An 8959-nucleotide genomic window follows, 5' to 3' on the forward strand; every position below is an offset into this window, starting at 1 on the left:
GGGTTTGAAATTCAGCTTTTCTGAGTAGATGGGATGGATGGGGAGGATTTTTATTTTTATTTTATTTTTTTTTACCAAGCGGAGGAGGGGTGGTGGTGGTGGTTTATTTTTATCACGACCGCCTTTCAGAAATAGAAGGTAGTCTAAAAAAAACATAACTCATGAGTTCTTCTCAATCGAAGACGCTTGTGCAGCAAACCGTGTATTTATTTGTGAAGGAAGGAGACTTTAAATACCCCCCCACCCTCCACACACACACACACACATACACACATACACACACCCCACCCCAATTGAGTTACGTAATCTAGCATGTGAATGTCAAGAGACAGAACATAGAGAGAGAGAGGGAGAGAGAGGGAGAGAGAGGGAGAGATGGAGAGAGTTTGGTCTGTGCATACAGCTCCCAAAACTCATACCCAGGGAACACTGTGTACTCTGCTGTCCCGTGCGTCTTAACATGTTAGATTTACCCCAGCATTCGTGCACACGCACACACATGCGCGACCACGCAAGTACACGCGCACAAATTGGTGATTCCAACTGTATAGAAGAGGAAAAAGAAAAAAAAAAACAACAACAACTAGAACAGCAGCACCAGCTGAAGTGGTGGCTTCCCGCATTCAATCTATTTGTCCGTCCATTCAGAGGCTCTGCGGGAAGAATTGTGTGAATGAGTGAGTGGGAAAGGGATGAATGAATGAATGAACGACTGCTGCACGAAATGAGTGAATGAAGAGCAGCGGCAAAAGAAGAATAAGAACGCAGGGGGCGCGCGTTCCCTCTCAATGGCTTTTTTTCCCCCCACTCTCCCATTTTTTTTTTCTTTCCTCTCCTGCGGAGGGAAGTACGGCTGCACGGGCAATAACCAAGCATGGAGAACAAACACATAGCCTACAGTGCACACACACACGCGTGATGCTTCGTGTTGTGTGTGTGTGTGTGTGTGTGTGTGTGTGTTGGGGGGGGGGGGGGGGGGTTACTATAAATAGCACTATAGCTCTGCTTCCATTGACATCATTTAGGCAGGAGAGATGGAAAAATAAATAGGTGGAGGGGAGGGGAGGGAGGAGAGGGCGCAGGGTTCCTTAATCTGGGCTTGAAATTCAAACAAAACCTGACCAGCCATCCCTCTGTACACACTCTCAACAAAAATGGTTCTACACAGAGAGCATGGCAATGGTTCCTATAGACGTCAAACCACTATTTTCACAGCTTTAGTTTTAATTATTTGATAGTTATCTACTACTTCTACCTTCTTCTTATCTTCTTTTCTTTTTTTTAACCCTATTTAGATTTAAGTTTAGATTGTAATATAAATTTATAATTTAACTATTGGGGTTTCTTTTTACATTTATGTGAATCTTTTAAACAAAGAATGAGCTACGCCACAAGTACGAAACATGCACGAAAATCAAAGTTTAAACCAAGTAACACTCACAAAAACCAACACATCACTACACTGCAGCCTTCCCTGGGTTTTCTTTGATTGTAATGCTTCAATATATACATTGTCCTGGCGAGGGAAGGGTACATTGAACCCCTCTTTCAGTGTGCAAGCTTGCCTTCGTTCTCCGGTTCACTGTTTCCTAGAAAGACGCAGCCTACGAGTCGGAATGGAAAGCCACAAGGCAAATGGGAGGGGACATCAAACAAATTAAAAGGACCTCTGTGTATACAACGCACACCCACATGCACACGAGCAGAGATCTGAGTGGAAAAGACGAGGGCCATCGTACACCCAAGGCAAATGTTTTGGAAGGTATTATTATTGTATTGACAAGCTAAAACACAGGGACAAGGTGGAGGGGGGTGGCTCAGTAGGCTGTAGGAGAGAGGGAGTGATATTTTCATTTTGTTATCAACGTTTCCTCTCAAACAGCCTGCCTGGTGTGTTTATGTTATTATGGAGGAGGAAAGGACAGCACACTGTTTTTCCATGGTTGGAGTGTCTTAGTCACACCCAGGATCTCTCTCTGTCTCTCTAACTCTGTCGTCAGCCTTGGCACTGACCCCTGAATGCTGCGTGACTTCCACTGCTGACGTCTTCTGTGATACATTTCCCCCCATGTGGGTTCCCCACCGTGTCCTGTGATCACACATCTGAGTCCCACGCCCTGTACCTGCAACAATGCTTGCTTACGTATTGCGTTATTCGTCCCTGGTTTCTTCAGGAAGTTTTTATTGACGTCTGTGAGAAAACCTTTCTGTTCATTCCCACAGAGGTCAGAGGTCAGCTGGAGCTCCTGAGCCTCCAGAGCAAGACGTTTCTCAGGGGCTTCGGCAGGCCTTGAGGTTGGATTGAGCCCCGGTGGAGGACTTGCAATCTTATTTTTTTCTCCCCTCTGAAGTAATCTGAACAAATTAGTGGCACATTCATGTATGTGGGCATAGACAGACAATCCTTCTTCTTAGTTTTTCATCACACACTATGCTACCTCCTCCCAAACAGCACTCACACCCCTTTTTTTAGAGTATTTGTTGCACAAATCCCGCAGCAAAAAGTTGAAGTGAAAGGTGTAGTGCTAAATGGCTACCAGACGTGAGATGGATCCTCCTACGACATTTGAAATGTGTGCTTCTCAATTCAAGAGGATGAATCATAAGGCCTAATTCAGTCCTAATGATGTAGTATTTTGACACACTCTTTCTCCCTCCCTCTCGGTATATATCTCCTTCACTCCACTTGTCTTCTATTCTGTCTTCATATATCACACATCCAAGCAGAGTCTTGTGAAGAGGCCCAAGACAACAGAGGCAACCAGGTGACTAAAGCTGGCTGGGCAACTATTCAAAGGAGTCATGATTCTAAAAATTCATAAACAGATGGACGGGTTCCAAATCGGTAGCCTGTGTGTGTGCTTTGTCGTCACGCATGCATCAGTGACAATGTGCGTCTTGGAAAATGGGGCCAGCAACTACTTTCCAAAACAACATGTCCTTCAGTGAGTATTAAATTAAAGATGGAAATTGCTGATGCTGTTCGGGCATTATGGAATCTAAAGGTGGTTCTTTGCCCTCATTGAAATAACTGGCAAAAGACGGAAAAATATCAAGTGGAAAATGTTAAACACTGGGAGAGCAGTTTTTGCTTTCTCGAGTCCACACGTGTGTCAGGAGTCCGACCAGGGTAGCACTCCATAGAGCTCCAAAGTTTTTGATGATCTGTCAGCAGGACAGGTAAGTTGAAATGATTATTCTCATAGAAGTGTTGATGGCTGAAGTGTTGTCTTCCTCCTCACATTTGTGAATAAAGTAAGACATCAGAAACACTTACTTGGACATTTATTTGCACGCTAATTTGCACATTTACTTTATGTAGTTGCAGTTTCATTTGCTATGATTGAAACAGTCGCCAGTAATACACTAAAGCAGAAGTTAGATTCGATGACTGCAACTAAACACTCTGGGTGACCTTTAAGTGTTTGTTTGTGTGTTTAGCTATTTACCCTGAATGTAGCCTGGCAAAATTCTATAATTCTTTAATTGTTGTTGGTGTGTATGGGTATAATGCTGCGTGAGTGTCTATAACATAACATAACCTGTGAACAGTGAGCCGTTTGCCACGTTTCACATTTCATCAGCTCATTATTAATCGTCAGTCACGATATTTTCCTTTGGCTGCATATGAGTCAGTGGCCTGCCAAAATAACAGTTAATCAGTTTCACTAAAGCAGCTCTTACAAACATTTAAGCAAGACACAGGGTGAATTAGTTAGAATGTGGACTTCAAGTATAAAAAAGACAAATCTTGAGGATTTTCCAGTTTGAAATGACATTTCAGCACCATAGACAGCTCCTGGAGGCTAATCCTAATCCACTGTCTCCACAAAGACTTTTCAAGTCGTTATTACCTGAAACTAATACAACTATTTCTTTGGTTATTCCGCTCCTAGGGAATGACATGTAAACATAACAATGCACAACTTCGATTTTAATTCCCTCACTGGTAATACTGCCAGCATAGCCCAGAATTTTTGATTTCTTCATCCGTTTTCATCCAAATTAAACAGTGACGACCTGTTTCAATATAGACTCAGGAGCAATCCTGGGTTCTATATTTCTCTGTGCATTTGTGAAAATCAAATAGCGGCCACCACATGTCTGCTGTAACTGGAACCCCTAAAACGTGTTTTTTCCGGGTATGCCAAGCAGAGGGGAGAAGAATTGCTGCCATTGCTTCTCTTTTCTGTTGGTCTGCCTGGTGTTATGGTTCCCTTGGCTTCAGGTTAAATGTAGAAAAGGTTTTAACATAGTCAGCTGGAGGCAAGAGGTTATTTTTAGACTACAAGAGCCAAACAGACAGAAACAGAAACAGAGACAACCCTATCTTGACCTGTTTGACCTCCTTACTAAAGCTGTGACTTATAATTTTTTCACCATTGCCATAATCAATGTTTGGTTTATTTGTGTTCTCTGTTTATGCTTGGCAACGATGACTAACGTGCTTATGTGAAATTCAGTTTGAGTTATTTTTGTGTTGCTCCCTGCAGTAGGTCTCCACGTTGAGCACGAAGTGTTTAGGCCGCAGACATCGATGTGTCTGGTCCACCTCTCCACCCGAATAGGTTTGGACATGGTGGCGAATGGGGGTACAAAGAATCACGGAATAAAATGTGCTACCACATCTCCTCCGCAGCTACCCACAAATCCCCGATCCCCGTCACCCCAAACGCCCCAACCCCAAACACTCACAAGCTCCACCCCTCTCTTCTTGCCAGCTGAATTAATTTGATACTATTTTTGAAAGTCAGTGTTTCTAAGGGATACCTAATGACGCAATGACGTCAATGCAGGTCAATAGCACACTGCTGGAGAAGAGGACCAGAGAGAGAGAGACAGAGAGAAACACACGGAGATGGAGAGAATAGAGCGAAAGAGAGAGGTGATTGCAGATGTCGTCGTCGAGACACCCAAACCCCTTGTCTGTGTTGTGATACGAATGTTGCTCTCCTCCCGGAGATTTCTTTTTTTGTGAATTCCAATAATAGCGTGGACTCTCAGAAGCGCTCCTCCTGTCCCATTCATGCTTTCCGTCTCTGTCTGGTAGTCATTCACACACACACACACAAGCAGACACACGCACACAGACAGGGAGAGAGAGAGAGAGAGAGAGAGAGAGAGAGAGAGAGAGAGAGAGTGCTGTGAGGTGAATCGTGCGCCTCCCCAAATGCGTAAAGTCCCCCTGATTTGGCGGGCTCTTTCTATCAGCAGGCTCACATTTGTAACTCCACTCTCTTCCCTTCATTTCCAGCTACCACCGCCACCTTTCCACTCCCAAACCCTTCACCCTCTCCCACCGACACCACCACCACCCAGCCAATCCACCTTTCTTCTGAGCCGGCTCCCTGAATCCTGAATGGCAGCACCAAATATTTCACTCTCCAACAGAGCAGGGAGACGGCGCACATCGGACTGACCTGCTTTCTCCGTCCTGACGCAGGAAAGGCTGCCCTGTTTTACCATGTCTCGTTCTGTCTCAGCCTGCACAAAGTCTTTCTTTAAAAGAGTTTTAAAAAGAGAGAAACAATTCTAAATCAAAAAGGTAAGTGTCTTCTTTTGTAGGTGGCGCGAGTCACGACCCAGACTTGTAGTCAGGGAAGTTCGCGGGTAGACCATGCGCAGATATTTTGGGACTCAGAACCCCGGTGATTAGCGGTTGATCTGAGGATCAGTAATCTTTCATCAGTCGGAATCTAGTGGCGGGGGAACGCCGTCCAAGATGTGGGTCCCCGCCGTTTCTAGTTAAAAACACACCTTTCTGACACGACGTTAAATCGAGATAGAAGTCATTTAAAGTGATAGCGTACATTTTGCATGCTTCTTGTTACTCATAATTAGCAATCTAATTCGCTGCACAGGAGACCTCCAGTGCGACTTTGTAGTGGTTCATTGCAGGGCATACCGGCGTCTGTAAGCGCTGCTAACTTGAGGGAACGGATCAAAATAACTCACTAACATAACAGTAGAAGTGTATTCTGAGTTATTTGGTTGTGTGTGTGTGTGTGCATGCACAGTGACAGCGGACGGGATTTTGCAGACACTCAAAGAGAGCGGGCTGCGGTACTGCGTAGGAGTGTTCACGTGTTGTTGGGGATCCTCTGCTTTAGGCTGCCTGCTCTGCTCAGATGCCTAGTAACAACTAGGAGACGGAGAGAGGAGGCACAATTTATTTTTTCTTACCTCGTCTTTCCCCATCTATATTTTACTGTAGCCTACATCCAACACCCCCTCTCCCCCGGGTAACAATTTAACAGACACACGCAGAGAAAGACATACTTTCATTCATGCACTGTATGTCTGTTGCAGACAAAACCCAGCACTTTATCTACTTATAAACAACTTTCTGCAGCGTACTTGCATCAGTCCACACTTGTTGCCATTTACCTCGGAGTCACGCATCGTTCTCTTCTCTCGTCAAAAATGTAACTGCATTCCCAAATCCTGCATGCCCTGCAACTGCAACTTGCATTCGCAACATCAGCATTTAGGCGTGTAGCGTAGATGACGTTGGGACCAGGTGTAGTCTTTGGGAAACTGTTGAAACTACAATTTGGCTGATTTTCAGCACCTTTATAGTTTGAGTCAGCATTTATCTCAAATGCGTACATGTCACTGAACTAAATATGACTATCAATGCTGTGGTTGGCGCATACTGTTAATGTTTAAAAGTGGGATGCAGATGTGTTCAGTTAACTTGGTGCAAACTGTAAACAGGAAAAATACCCAAGCATCCCAGAGATTCTTCTGTGGATTCAGAGGGCCACGCCATCTGTTGCAGGACTCCTTGTTCTTCTTGTGGTGAAGGTGGCTCTTTGCGGTTCTGGCTCAGTGTTTGTTTTCGTTGTCTTGCAAGGTGAACTTGGGTGCAAGCACATGCGTTATTGAATGGATACGAATCTAATAAGCTAGTGGTCCCAAAACGTTCACATAGTGTTGTACATCAGCCTCAGAGGCAATTTACAGTGGGTACTATGAGTCTGGGTGGCTGTAAACATCCATCCTGGCTTGAATTTAATGCGGAATACGGATTTGATTCGCTGTGCTTTTTTAAAAGTAGAAAAAGACACACTCAATGCGATTGATTATTAGTGACAATGACAGCTTTATCGAGTGCTGTACCTCTTTCTTAAGAGAAGTCAGACAAAGGCTTCACAAAAGAAATAAAAAGGACTGGCTTACAACTTGCTGGAATCGCTAGTGCATACTTTTTATGGGGGGTGTTGGGGGCGGGGATATAAGGAGGATAGCTGGCTGAGTTTGTCGACGCCATGCGGTGATCTTTGCGCACTGCCCCGAGAAACCTCGGCTGCATCTCCCATTGATACTGCTCCATCTTTGATTGAATTATTGTGGACTACAGAGAATTGCGTGTCAGTATATGTAGCGTGGCTTGTGGTGATGTTTTTTAGTTTTTTTTTTTGTGCGTGGCCTAGATGGGAACTCTGGAGTCATTTTGTCCTATTGTGTTTGATTTTATGAAGAAAAAGGAGAGTGAGACAGTCAGCAACAGATATCAAAATAACCACAGCACAAAACTATTACTTTCTTCTTTTTATTCGGATATATTATTATCTTAGTGTAGAGGACATCTAAAATCTGCTCTGAGTGTGTCCCTATACATGCACTCGCCAGCAGTCACGGACATACAGTTGGCCTACAGGCAGGGATAAAAATAGCACAAACCGATGCGACGGGCGCAGCCCTTTTCCCTTCTCAGAGCCGACTTTTCTAGGTAGCTGCCACTCAGTGGATAATCACTAACTCCGTTTCTAAACCTTAGCACACCCCGTCCCACCGCGCACAGGCTCGTGAATGTCCACGCGAGAGTAGGACGGCGTGGGGTGCGTGGAGAGGGTCTTACAGTAAAGGGGTTATAGATATCGGAGGGAGGTGGGGTGATACAGAGCATACTGTTGAGGTAGGCTTATTTGTGCGCCTTAGCACGGACAAGTGTGCGCTCCCTGTGGGTCTATTCCGTGGGTGATCGGGGTCTGGTGCGTGTGCAGATGATGGAGGAGGCAGCGGGTTCAGCTCGCCGCGTTTTCCCCTCCCTCGGCTTAGAGACACGGCGTTGTGCCCGCCAAATGCACTGGATGCTGGGATATAAATTCTCCAAGACCAAAACAGCACCAACACTTGGTGGGGGGATATATAGAGACGAGGGAGGGAGGCATGGAGGGAGGGGAGAGGAGGGGAGGGCTGGCTGGAAACCCAGATGCTCCAGCGTTAGAGGAGGGTTTTTACCAGGAGATAACCTACTCCAAATCTGCAGTTTCCACAAGTCCACAGCACATTATCCACCTGTATGTTTTCCTGTTTTGTCAATCGTTTTTCCATGGCACATTTGCGGAGAGCTGATCACAGAGAGGCAGCCTTTAATCAGGCTCTACGGGCTGTAAAGTGAGAGAATCTGAACGTGACGTCAATGCCTAGTAACTGACGCAGCCCCTCAACAAAAAATGGCTTTTTATTTATTATTTTTCCTCTTTTCGTCAGCAAAGCTTAATTACTAAATTTTACAGTTCTCCGTCGACTAAAAGAGAGAGAGAAAAAAGAAAGTCCCTCAGGGAGCGCCGGGGAGTCCGTGTTCATCAACATTTGGACCTATTTAGCGTTCATGAGTTTCACCTGCTGAAGTGACACTGGGACGAGAAGCTTCTGAAGAGGGCGACAAGACATCAAATATTGTCGGGGATAATGGCAGCGCGACGACGAGTTCCAGATCTGAGTTGTTAAGGGGGAAAGTAGCGTGTTTTTAGGGTAAGAAGGACGCGGTGGTGCTGTTGAAGGCACGTTGGGTTCCTAAAAAAAAAAAAAAAAAATCACTGCAATGATGCAACGGAGGGGAATCGAGGCTCTTGTGCAGAGTTGGAGAAGCAAAATTAATTTACATTACATGCACTTCACGTAATGATCCTAAGCGATACCTTTTGTGAGTGTTTTTCCCCCTTCCTCG

The sequence above is a fragment of the Chelon labrosus genome (genome assembly GCF_963514085.1).
Source record: "Chelon labrosus genome assembly, chromosome: 11".
Classification (NCBI taxonomy): domain Eukaryota; kingdom Metazoa; phylum Chordata; class Actinopteri; order Mugiliformes; family Mugilidae; genus Chelon; species Chelon labrosus.